Genomic DNA, 13,786 nt, shown 5'->3' with positions numbered 1-13,786 from the left:
GAAACTTTTCCCTTAGAAATGTAACAGGCCGAATAGGACCTACATGTATAGAAATCAATTCATCTCGAGAACTAGAACAATTTTCAAAATCCTAAATGAAAAGTGATGACCGACTAAACTAAGTTGGTTTTTAATTGATTCCTCGGTAATTTGACAATCTGTACACTATTAAAAAATGTATTTTGTTGATAATTCTTTTATTCAATGAAGACATATCATTGGTTTTAAGGTATTAAGTATTCCAGATATTCCGAAACATTGGAAATTACTTTTCTATGATAAATTTATCTAATAAATCAAAAGTTCTAGCTGTTATGACCTAGCTCCTTCAAATATAAAGATAATTGATTATTATAGGATGCAGGCAAATATTTATGTTTTGAACGAAAGTAGTTTACGGCCAATTTCGAGCTACAATTTTGTTATGACTGTTAAAAGTGCAATTTATGTAGCTATGATGGACAACTTAGGGCTGGCGAATAATTTAACCTAAGAAGAAAAATTACTGCTTAATAGCTCTGATTGTGCCTTTCGTGGTTTCCCATTTGCCGGTATTCGATTACAAATCGATGTTGAGGTTAATCGTCGAGGGGTCGGACATTTACCAAAATCCCGTACACTTTGTCTAAAATCGCAAAATCTTTTAACTCTCTTTATGGTAAATTAACATTGAAGTCCCAAAATCACTTCAAAAAGTAACGATAAAATCGCCAAAATCTCTACGAAATCCCGAAATCCCGTACAAAATAATGGCAAATGTCCGACCCCTCGTTAATCGTTCACTGTAATTATTTCAAACGCTCTACCAGGGTGCATTTAATAGGGTAGAGAACCAGATATGAGCTTAGAAGTAACTGCCCAATAGCAGTGCTAAGAATGTTTTAAAGTTAGGCTACAAATTTGATGATCCCCATATTATTTTATTCGCGACCGAAAAGAGCCTAGGGGGCGTAACGGCGCTAGCTTATCTGAGGTAGCGCCTATGATCTAGCGTCTGCTACAGTCAAATAAAAAAGTCATAAAAACGTTTTTTCTTAAATGAACTTTTAAAAATATAAGCGAACGATGTAAAAATTATATTAAAATGGAAGTGTCATTATTTATTAAGTTAAATTTACCAATTACGCTAGCTTATCCGGGGTAGCGCCTATGATTTATCGTCTCCTAGAGTCAAATTAAAAAGTTAAAAGATCGGGCTTTTTTAAATGAACTAAATAAATCAAAATATAAGCAAACGATATTAAAATTATATTAAAATGGAAGTGTCATTATTTATTAAGTTAAATTTACCAATAGCGATGAGGAAAAAGTAATAGCGTCTGCTTTAGCCGCTACCTATATAGGTTTCAATTGTGAACCAAAGGGGGCGTAGCGATATTTTTCGGTTGCAAATTATTTAAAAATCTTATTGGTATTTCATAAGATTATATTTTTTACTTAAAGATATTTCAATTAGCCGTTAACGTTTAGTTTTTTTTAAGGTAATTTCATAGTGTTGCTATTTTTTAATTTGTTTAGGTTTCATCAAATCTCTGGCACCTTTTCTCAGCCTACCCTTAGCGGTTGAGGGCTGCTACTGCATTCACCCTTTCAAAAGATAAACTTATTAATAAGCTTCAGAAGCAGACAAAAATATCGCCATTATTATCTTCTCAAATGTGTAATTATCAACTGTATTAAGGGGAAAAGCAGACGACTTTTGGATTTTTAGGGTTATAGGTCATTTTGGTAATTGGAAGATAAATATTTTGATTCCTAAATTCAATATTAAAATAAGCGTGTATACGGGGCCACATCTGACCAATTAGCTTATTAAGTGATCATAATAGATGCATTCTTTTCGTTTGTTCTTAAACAAAAGGTAAACAACTTACTCTACACCAGGAACTATTCATCAAGTTCAGAGTACTGGGGCTACAATTTTTACAGCCACTCAAAAGCAGGCGTAAAGAGAGTAAAGGATAAAAATCTCCTGCAGATCCATTATTTATTTGTCAAAATGGTCACATGCAGCTATTTTCGGAAAACGTTTTACACATATGGAAATCGGATAACAAAATAGAACGCTTAATCGAATGGCGGGCAACCCACCTAAGATATTCTTAGCTAAAACGACAGCAACGCCATCTACGACGCGCGCACGAAGCTTATTTTATCTAGTGATAAGGTCTACTTTGTAAAAATCGTAGGCACTGTTGAAAATAACCATTTACAGGTGAAATGGATAAGTGGATGATTTGCTTATGATGGGATTTATTTTTTTCCTTTACCCTCTTTATTAATTATTTGTTTAATAGCTGTTCGTTAAAGAAATTATCCTGCTTTACAAAACTAAGAAAAACGTACGTGGACAGTAGTAAAGTAGTTCGAAGTTGTTGCAATTACAAAGACGAAATAGTAAACCTCAAGCTGTACTTTGTCTTGGTTTGGTATTAAGTCGTCGTGTACTTGCTCAAAAAAATTCAAGCGAAGTAAAGTGTTATAAAGACTCAAGAGTTCATTATGTTCATATACAAGAAAAGACAAGTTTTTCAAATTCTAATAATTTAAATCGATTAATGAGAAGTATTCTTTAGTAACTGGGACAATGGAAAATGAAGTAACGTAGAACTGCCGAAGATGTGTTATATTTACTAGACAGTACTAAGGCTGAATACATATTTATTTGGCTAAATGTAATAATAGCTCAAGGTTAACTCTGATTAGATTATAATTTTACAGGGTGTGTTTGATTGAAATTTTAGATGATTAAGCTTTTATTTCGTTAATAAATTGCGCGACTATCGCTTTCCAAGATTAAAGAAGTTTAATTTGGCTTTCGCAACTGGTCAATTTTTCAAGTTGCGTTTTTCAGTGAAAAATAATTATTTTTCCATCGAACGAAAGGTATTCGTAGGTTTTAGAGGATGCTGTACAAATTCTCAATTGGGAAAAAATAATTAACACCTATTGGTGAAAAAATGTTTTTACAATTGTGAAAATATTTTCAGAAAACGATGAAATTTCACCAATCAAAGTCTTTCGTAGCTAAGTGGCAGTTTTTGTACGACTGAGTCGTTGATCGTTAGCTTCACTGCACCATTCTCAAAGAACTATTATTATTGTAAACAAAGCTTTTATTGCTCGTAACAAGTCATTTGGCTCATTTCTTCACTTATAAGTATTTAATAGAACACATCAATTTTAATATAAACAGTGAATTTAATTCATGTTAGATCTCAAAAATTCAGTCCTAAAAATTAACTTGGTTTCAAAATATTTATAATAAGTTATTTAATAACTATAAATTTAGCCTTAATGGTAAGGCCAATTAAAAATACTAATGCGAAAAATGTAACTTCTACAGTGCTTTCCGGCCTTTTGTCAAGCTAACTCGCAGTGATGTCAAACGATTCTACAGTTGCCGTTAAGACGTTTACCGTGCTTTGCTTAACCCTTGCCGACTTGAAACGCGTGTAGATTTTTAATATAAAAATAAATACTTTCGGATTATATTGAATACTTTTGGTTTAATGTTAAATTAAATAATGTTGGTTTAGTGTCAAATTAAATAATTTTGGCTTAAGGTCATATTAAATAATGTGGGTTTAATGTCAAGTAAAATACGATTCGTTTAATGTGAAATCTTAAATGACATTAGCAGTGGCGTCACTAAGCTGGTGTCACCCAGAGTGCGATAACTCCTAGCACCTTCATTTTAAGCGAGTTAAATTTTATCCATAGATACACGTCCTGTTGTGTTGTGCAGCTTTTTAAAAAAAGGTTTAGGGGTAATACTTTCTCTGCGCTTGATGCAAAAAGAAAACAAAATTTAGCTGTAGGTTTCGAGACTGGAAGTGTTATTTGGATTTACAAATTATTTTACAATAGCAACGTGCATAATTAATAAGTTATCGTTTAGTTTTGTTTAAAGAAAATTTTGCTTTGACGCGTATCCTGCTTTATCCCAATTTGGAATAATTTTTAAATATTGATGATTTAAATGGTGCCAGTATTTCTCTACACCGAAATGAAGGTAAAATAAATAACACGGTAAAACTCCATGTTATTCGGACAATATAAATCAACCTAAGTCAATGTTATCCCAAAATTGATGGTGCGTGTGGGCTAGGTTAGATTTAGATTGGTCACCGATCCTGAGGCAGTGTATCAAAACTTAATCTAACCTAGCCTTTGCTGTATTATTGTCCAAACTATAAAGAAGCTTCTTAAGTGGTTAGAATTCTAGCATCGCAGCCAGAGGAGCCGGGTTCGTAAAAACTCCTTCTGCGTTGAGTGAGTCAGTTTTTCCCCTCTGGTTAAAGGGGTTTCCCCGAGTTCTTCGGTTTCCCCTTTGCATAAAAACTTTATGAATTAACGGTAATAGCTAGTTAGTGTAGGGAGCTATTGGTGAAAGGCTTAACACCACTTACGCAATTTAACCGGGTCACTGGTAATTGGCTTGACAAAGCGATAGTGGACTTAGCCCTATGGCGGTGCCTTTGGCATTAGCTTGGCTTATTATTATGTTTCATTTGTCCAAACAATAAAGCTTTAAAGGTTCAAACACTAATGAAGTTTTTTCTTGTGTTCTACTTTATATTGATGGGGGCTAGATAAGTGTATCGAGAATTGTACTACAGGAATTAGAAAATAAAATATTCTCACTGTAATTTGAAAGTGGATAGCAGCTAGGAGCAACAAACACAATGAGAACGCAGCTAGCCTTTAAACACGCTAACGAAGGGTTGTGTACGAATTTCATTGGACGAGCGTCACGAACCTTTACGATTAACGTTTTACGGGCGGGGGGGGGGAGACAATTTCCGAATTTCCCCCTTCCGACGGCAGCAGGCGCTAAAGCGTCTAGCCAATGAAAAATGTACACAAGGAAATCCACGACTTTTGACGGGTTGCGTTCTCCTTGTGTGGGGTGCTGTGTTTGTTGCTCCTAGATAGCAGTTAGTCACCGGTTGAAAACTAAATTCTATAATTTATTTTGCTTATTCTTTATCACGTTTAAGGGGGGCGCTAGGCACCAAATTCAAACTATACCCCCTTCGCCGGTTCAGAATAATTTGATTAAAATCGAGTGATTGAACAAGCAAACATTCAAGATGGGAAAAGGTGTCTGATATTTTTAGTAAAACTTTATACAAGAAATCAAGTAGAAAAACATATTTCAAATCTCTCAAGATTGTAAAAATTAAGGTCTTTGGCTACCAAATACCATCAACATTACTGCCATATAAAATCCGTGTTACTTTTGCTGGATAATTATGGCGCAAAAAAGCATATTTTAAGTCCATAACTTTTACGTGCATACTCCTTGGTGAACTGTGACTCTTTAGCCTTGGAGGAATAAAACAAGTATACAGGAGTTGCGGAGTGCTGCGAAATCGGTTTCGTCAGTGACCGTGAACTCGCGCGAGACGGAGGGGTTCAAACGCGACTAGCGCCAACTGCATTCGGAATTTTGCAACTATTATAATTTTATATCATTGTTTTCGCGTCGTCTGGTTTGTTTTGAAACATTTCTAAATTCCTTGCGCCTTTTTCCAAAATGACTCGTATTTGTTTGGAGGAATAAAACAAACCAGATGACGCGAAAACAATGCTATAAAATGAGAATAGTTGCAAAATTCCGAATGCAGTTGGCGCTAGTCGCGTTTGAACCCCTCCGTCTCGCGCGAGTTCACGGTCACTGACGAAACCGATTTCGCAGCTCTCCGCAACTCCTGTATACTGGTTTTATTCCTCCAAGCTTTAGCCCCAAGACCAAGAGTCAATTTCAACCAGCAGCTGCGAAGTGCGAATAGCCGGATAATTGGCGCGTAACTTCGTATAGAATGGTCATATAAGTTTTCTTTCCGGAATTTTGCTACTGAAAATTTCCAGTTTCAACCCTTAAAATAAACTTAATTAAGAAAATATTCAGAGGAAACCACAATGTTTTACCCTGATTTCATCGTGAGAAACCGTGCTCATCTCGGGATTTTTTGGTAATGTAAATTTCGTAGTTTGACAACATTTAGGCCTAAGCTTACACGGTCTTTAGCGTGACGATTGGGTCACCGGGGAAGAGGCGCAGATATGCAGCAACAATGAACTCAGCGTTGCCAGATCGAAAATCTGAAATTATCGTATCTAGGCCAAAAAATTATCGATTTTCCTGATAATTATCGTACATTTCTTTTTGGCGATAAATTTTAATTCATACATAAATGCGTTGAATTTAGATGATTTTTTAATGCACTACAGGAGTTTTATTTCAGGGAAATAAACAAAATGTCTATTATCATTATTAACTGAACTTAATATGTTTAAAAATGTTTTAAATGTTGAGGTAATAGCTAGGAGTAATAAACTCACACTCTGGACTACGCGTACAGAAAATGTATATCATTCATTTTTAAGTAGAAAAGTTATATAAATTAATAATAAAATAAAAATCGTTCGTAGGTTTTTAAAAAAATCTAAAGATTATCGTACATTATAGTACGTTGAGGCAGAATTATCGAAATAATGGTACGATATCGTACGCCATGAAGATTATAGTACGCCCTTAAAATTTTGATTAAATTATCGCACTGCGCGATAATTATCGTACGTCTGGCAACGCTGAAAGAACTCGTATAATTCGACTACGTTATTGCACATTTGTAGTAATCTAGTATGTAAATAGGTAGGCTACTGTAGACAATACAGTTGTATATTGGCATTGTCCAGAAATAATCTAATGTGAAATCAACTTGGACATTTTTTACCGGCCGTTTTATTTTCACTCGCATTCGAAATCTCCAAAGTCATCGGTTGCTCACAAAAATGGTTCTCAAATTGTATACCGCGAGGTTGGGCGCGGTATATTTTCTGATATTTAACTATAGAAGTTCCTGTATTTTTAGTGTAGGTAAATTTTATTCCGTTCTTTGCGAGCCCTTAAGTATCCATATTTTTGTTAAAAAAATAAATGGAGAATAATATTGACCCCTTTGAATTCAACCCTACTGCTGGGGTTCCGCGGATTTTCATTTAGATAGAAAAGCCCACAGTCTATTCGCCAAAATGGTTTTCACGCCCAAAACGTTTTCAATAAGGTAGGACTCGCGATAAACAAAATATTTAGGTGGACGTAACTCATCAATATCAAACGGACATAGTTGACGCTAGCTGCACCAAAAAAAAAACTTACATTTCATAATTTTGTTCCTTAAAAATGTATTTTCCTGGAAATACGAGTAGAATATCAGCTTATACGATTTTTTAATATATAATTTTAAAGAAATGGGCCAAGTTAATGCAATGCTCCGAATATGGTCCTATTTTTTTAAAAGTAATTAAAGTATAAGCTATTAAGCTTTGGCGATTGGCCAAGGCCTCAAATCAGGTATATATTTCCAAGGAAGATTAAAGAAGATTAATTACAGATTTACAAAATTTCGCCAGACTGTCGTTCCATTCTTTAATCTTCCTTGGAATCATTGCCATCTATAATAACAAGGGCCTTATCAGACAAAATACAACGAACAATTGCTTTTATTAAATTTAGTAACTATTATTTAGTTTTTTTGGTTTGCTCAGCTTGCCATTTTTAAATAACTATAGAAATTGGAGAATTAACTAGAACGATTTATAGATCGCCGGTCAGATCGGGGCCAAAGTGGAAAAATTTGGCTTAATGGGAAATGAGGCCAACACGATTGCATGGCCGGTGGGGCCAACTACTAGCCAGTCCGGCCCTGTCGATGACTGACGTACGACAGTAACGCCATCTTCGCCGCGTCTGACTAAAAACTATCTCATCAAAAATACCAAAATAAAATGGCGGTCTCAAGCTCATCGCCAGACGTGTTTTATTGAAATTTTGAAACTCGGTTTTTTATTAAAAGTTAAGCATTGGTTAAAAACTGTGTTATGAAATCTGAAAAGAGTAAATACTCAAATAAAACTATCTTTTCACAGGTTAGTGTTAGAAATTCAAAATAAAACTTAACTAAAAATTAGATAAGTAAATACTAATTTTCCAATTATTCCACTTCCTTATTACAAAGGATGCAAAGGAAGCATTTTACTTATTTCATTTTTCACTTAACTTATACTATCTTTATAAAGTTGATTTAAGCAAGCTTTAATAGTTTTGGGAGAGTTAATTAACGTTCGAAAGGATGAACACATTTTAATTATGGTTTTTAAATAAAAATTGTAAAAGCAAGTGGCGGCTCTATCAAAAAAAAGTAAAATAAAAATATACCAAAGTGCTTTTAAAAGCGCTTCTAGGTGGCAGCACCTTCCGAGGACTTATACGAAAGGCGAGCGGTCTGTCCTAAACTTGCGTGTTTAATAAATTAATATTCACGTGATTCCGAAAAGCCATTCAACGCGAGAAGCTCCCAATTTGCCACACTTTTTGGGCTAGATGTTGATGCTTACTCAACTGGTTTTGATTAATACGCTAACGACATCTAGTGGGAGCGAACGAAACTAGACAGGAGCCGCCACTCGCCTTAATATTAAGTTGGTATGGGTGGGTGTGTTTTATTGAGACTGAATTTACCATGGAAAATTTAAAAGGCCACACCAGAATAGGATTGGTCGTTTTTACTCCCACGTGTAAATCCCCTGTAGCAAATTAGAGTCGGGCCGACGTCGGCAAAAGGTACTAAACCCTAAAGTCGGCCGATACGACGGTCGGCCGATTTTTGGATTTAGGGTCGAAATGTCCTAGGAGTAAAAGGGTCGGCCGTAAAAGACTTTAATAATTAGGAATATAAACTGTAAAAATAATTATGAATATAAACTGTAAAAATAATTATGAATATAAACTGTAAAAATAATTATGAATATAAACTGTAAAAATAATTATGAATATAAACTGTAAAAATAATTATGAATATAAACTGTAAAAATAATTATGAATATAAACTGTAAAAATAATTATGAATATAAGCTGTAAAAATAATTATGAATATAAACTGTAAAAATAATTATGAATATAAACTGTAAAAATAATTATGAATATAAACTGTAAAAATAATTATTAATAAATATTAATTAAAAATAATTATTAATAAATATTAATTAAAAATAATTATTAATAAATATTAATTAAAAATAATTATTAATAAATATTAATTAAAAATAATTATTAATAAATATTAATTAAACATAATTATTAATAAATATTAATTAAAAATAATTATTAATAAATATTAATTAAAAATAATTATTAATAAATATTAATTAAAAATAATTATTAATAAATATTAATTAAAAATAATTATTAATAAATATTAATTAAAAATAATTATTAATAAATATTAATTAAAAATAATTATTAATAAATATTAATTAAAAATAATTATTAATAAATATCAATTAAAAATATTTATTAATAAATATTAATTAAAAATAATTATTAATAAATATTAATTAAAAATAATTATTAATAAATATTAATTAAAAATAATTATTAATAAATATTAATTAAAAATAATTATTAATAAATATTAATTAAAAATAATTATTAATAAATATTAATTAAAAATAATTATTAATAAATATTAATTAAAAATAATTATTAATAAATATTAATTAAAAATAATTATTAATAAATATTAATTAAAAATAATTATTAATAAATATCAATTAAAAATATTTATTAATAAATATTTAATAAAAATAATTATTAATAAATATTAATTAATATAATTTTCCAAATATTTTTATAAGAATTATTATTATTATGACACGTACCTCGGAACTAGGACGAAAGCAATGTGGGTTTCGTCCCTCTGGCCGAAAGGAAAGCGAGTTGCATGCCTAAAGCCGAAAATCACGTGACTACTTTTCAAAATCACCTGAGATGTATCCATATATAGCCGAGAACCGCGTTTTACCTCTGACAATGGTTCCAGGTAATGAGAAGAGTTCACCCGTTTGTACTCCGAACGTCAGTCCTGCAGCGCCACTAGATGGCGCTCGCCGGTCTAAAAAGGCTCTGAAGAATCAATAACGCTTTTCAATGACTTTTTATGTGGATGCTTACATTATATATTAAGAAGGCCATATCATTCAGGAAAATGAACTTCGTCATTCTCCATTGACATAAAAAACCCCTTGATTTTAATTTTATTTAAATCACATAGAAACAGGATTGGCTCATATAAATAATGATTATTATCAAGAATGTATTTATTTATACCTAAGGACAAAAGCGACATAAGACCCAAAAGTGTGTCAGAGCGGTATAATGTTTAATGAGAGCTGGTCGCGAAGTAAAAAGAGGGAGTGGGAGAGGGGGTTGAAAATACGTTTTTAGCCTTTCTCTCAATCCACCCGTTGGTCCCCCCAGTACGCTCCTCCGCTTAAAATAAAAAGAATAGTCCCGGTATTTCATTGGGTGGTTAAAATTTAAATCACCTAACGCCGGTGACGTTTTGTCTTTCCCCCCGCGCGAGACGGGGGAAAGGGGTTCAACGTGCCCGGCGATTGTCGCAACATAATTCTTCTTCCTAAATATTGTTCAGACCCAATTCGCCCTTAGATCTTTCGGCGATGGCTTTGTCCAAAGCAGTGACCGGCATTGCGAACGAAATTTGCTTCCGATCCGAGTAGATGAATGATCCGAAGGTGTGAACCCAGCGACTAGAATCCACGTAAAACAACCGGCTTAGAAATCCGGATCGACGGACCAAAAATGTTCGTGTCTAGTAGAATTCAGCCATCCCAAAACCCTGGAACTAGCGCGACTTAAACTAGGCAGCAGCAACAGCAAAGACAAGTAACCGAAAGCAGATCTGGATGAACTCTGATCAATATTTTATTTTTCATAAATGAAGTTAGCTTTGAGTAGACTAAAAAACATATTTCAACGTTAAAAGCATATCGCCCGAAAATGAATCAATGGTTAAAAAAACATAGTAAAACGTTAAAGATTATACACAATAAATGAAGAAACGAAAAAAAAGGGTTTTTTTTTATCCCTTCGCGAATATTTACATCGACCGGAACTATTAACATAAGTTAATTGAATAACTAGTAGTTGAGCGTCTGAACAACCATCAAATTTCATAAGATTTATTAAATTTGAGAAATTTGTCAGAATCGATAAAAAATTTTAAATTTGTCAAAACATTTGAGAAATTTGAAAAGATTTTAATTTGAAATTTAGAAATTTTCAAATTACTGGCGTGTACGAAATTTGAAAGAGTGTCGGACCCCTCGACTCTCCTTCACTAACAATGTAAGCGAGGCAGCCTCATAGAGGGAACTAGCTATGTGTTTCGTTGAGCTCCAAACTCACAGCCGTACGCAGTCAGCCGTCTGCTTTCCCGGGAAATTTGAGAATGAAAACTTGTTTTTAAAGTTTCCTTTCAAGCAAAGACCTTAAACTAAATCCTACCTCGTTTAAAATTGAATACAATCGACATGTGATTGATCACAAGGTAGGCTGTTCAATCTTAAACTTTGCACTAGTTAATTTAAATGCTTATAAAAAAGGCAAAACCTTCATTAAATTATAATTTCGTGTACTAGAAAAACGCGAAATTGCTTAAAATAATACTTAAACAATTTATTTTTATCTCACCATTTCATGTTTGCATGCTATATCTTATTTCCTAAGCCACAAAACGAAATTTCCAATGAAATTTTAAGATATTTTTTTCGATAATTTTAGTTGTTTTATTTCAAGACTGTATAAATTGTCGCGGTGTAAATATTTAGTAATAAATTGCATGATTTAGGGTATGTTTAAGGCTTCAAAATGAGACCAATTTTGCGCTTTGGCATCAAAGAATACATTTTCAAATAAATATTTTTCAAAAGTGTCCAAACTTCGCCATGTCCATTCTTACCCTCACTCACCATAAATACATTCTTGTTATTATCAAGATTTAAAACCACTTATTTTTTTTTGGAAAAATCATTGATTTAAATCATACAAGGTATTTTAATGTAGGCATAAAAATTACAAAAACAGTTTCTTCAAAAATTAAAATACATAAAAATCTGAAAAAACTAAAATATTAAATAAGAATTAAATTCAATTAAGATTTAATTTAATTCAAGAGTACTCATAAAAGTAAAATATCCGTTAAATAAACAGTAAAAGACCTTAATTGTATGAAAATGAATAAATTCAATAAAGTAAAAAATATCCGATTTAAATTAAAAAAAGAACGATTGATTTGATTTTTATTAAAAAAAATTAAAAGCGCCCACCCTGCTTAAAAACTAATTTTGTGTCTTAACGTAGGCTGGCCGCTCACGATCCGAAGTTCTTGAAGAAGCCAGAGATTCTGCAGGCCAACGTTGTCGAAGGAAGGTCAGTCCTCTTTGGTCAATTGGTCCCCGAAATATGTTCTTAGCCTCTGATTAGATTTCCCATTCGTTTTGAAATATACTTTGGGCGCCAATAATAGTCTTAAAATACGCGAAAAAGTAGATTAGTCCATAATTAAAAGGGATAATATAGCTAAATCCTAAACAAATTTGAAGAAATTAAAAAACTTACTACTAACTCGTACCCAATAGGTCTTCGAGCAAAAAACGCGAAACTCGGATCAAATAGATCTTCGAGTAATAAACTAAATTAAAATTAAATAAAATAGCCAGAAATTCCAACGGTAGACCGGTTTCGTTCTATTTGGAACTCATCAGTACCGTGCGGGAAATCTGGCTGGCGACTGTTAAATCTAAAGGAGAAACTAAGCCTAAACCTTAAAAATTTCAAAACGCGTTGCATATAGCAACGGAAAGCCGAAAAGGGGGAGTGTGGTGGAGAATAGAATATACAATAAGTTAAGTTAGAAGAAACCACCTATGGACTGTGAGAAGAATGATAAAATACGCGAAAAAGTAGATTTTTAAGGTTTAGGTTTAGTTTCTCCTTTAGATTTAACAGTCGCCAGCCAGATTTCCCGCACGGTACTGATGAGTTCCAAATAGAACGAAACCGGTCTACCGTTGGAATTTCTGGCTATTTTATTTAATTTTAATTTAGTTTATTACTCGAAGATCTATTTGATCCGAGTTTCGCGTTTTTTGCTCGAAGACCTATTGGGTACGAGTTAGTAGTAAGTTTTTTAATTTCTTCAAATTTGTTTAGGATTTAGCTATATTATCCCTTTTAATTATGGACAAATCTACTTTTTCGCCTATTTTATCATTTTTCTCACAGTCCATAGGTGGTTTCTTCTAACTTAATAATAGTCTAGTCGAGTATTCACTATAACGAATACGATCGAAACAAAGCTGTGGAATTACACGCTCATTTTGAATGAGGTGAAGACGTTTCCCAAAAATAATTCAGGGTTACCACACTCCAAGGTAATCAGGGAAAAGTCGGGATATTTAAAAATGGGCCTAAAAAGTCAGAGAATTCAATTAAATTTTTATACTTTTTTTAGGTAATTTTACTCTAGATCTATGACAAATTCTATGGTTATTTTTTCCTTCAAACATTGGCAATTTTTTCAACATTGCAATAACCTTTTAACTGAAATATAAGTCCATTTAACTTAACTTCTGATAAAAATAAAATATAAAATCAAATTTCTGCAATAATAATTCAAGAAAAATCTCTTTAAATGGGCAGGGAATTTGATTCTCAAAATTTTGTGGCAACCCTAGTTAGGTAGCGTAAGGATCTTTTGGGGTACGTTATTGCCCGTAGCAGTGTTATGATGGATTAAATCGTAGCTATAAAAGTTAAATATTTGCATTTTATTATAATTTTACGCTATTTTGGGTACCACAGCAAATAGGACGCCAGATTTCAGCAATTTATATTTTTACGAACCTGACC

The sequence above is a fragment of the Leiobunum rupestre genome, chromosome 2, assembly GCF_980474605.1.
Source record: "Leiobunum rupestre chromosome 2, qqLeiRupe1.1.hap1, whole genome shotgun sequence".
Classification (NCBI taxonomy): Eukaryota; Metazoa; Arthropoda; class Arachnida; order Opiliones; family Sclerosomatidae; genus Leiobunum; species Leiobunum rupestre.
Note: the sequence above shows the minus strand (reverse complement) of the source record.